Source organism: Pan troglodytes, chromosome 3, assembly GCF_028858775.2.
Source record: "Pan troglodytes isolate AG18354 chromosome 3, NHGRI_mPanTro3-v2.0_pri, whole genome shotgun sequence".
NCBI lineage: Eukaryota > Metazoa > Chordata > Mammalia > Primates > Hominidae > Pan > Pan troglodytes.
The window spans coordinates 165,035,539-165,035,823 of NC_072401.2; positions in this window are offsets into that span (position 1 = coordinate 165,035,539).

Consider the following 285-nt stretch of genomic DNA (forward strand, 5'->3'; position numbering starts at 1 on the left):
TGAAAATGCTTCTAAGTATTTGCACTGTGCTATATGCACTGGGGACAGTCATATTAAACAATTCTTGCCTTAAAGAAGCTTACGATCTAGCAAGAGAGGGAGACTGAGCCATTAATGGCTATACTACATCAATGGTTATAACCATTGATGGTTATACCACAGCCATCAATGGTTATATCACATCAGTGGTTATGTTTCATTAGCAAGCAGATACAGGATGCTTTGGGAACATCATGGGAGGGAAGTCATGGGATGAGAAAAAATGAAACTGAAAGAGACTCCTCA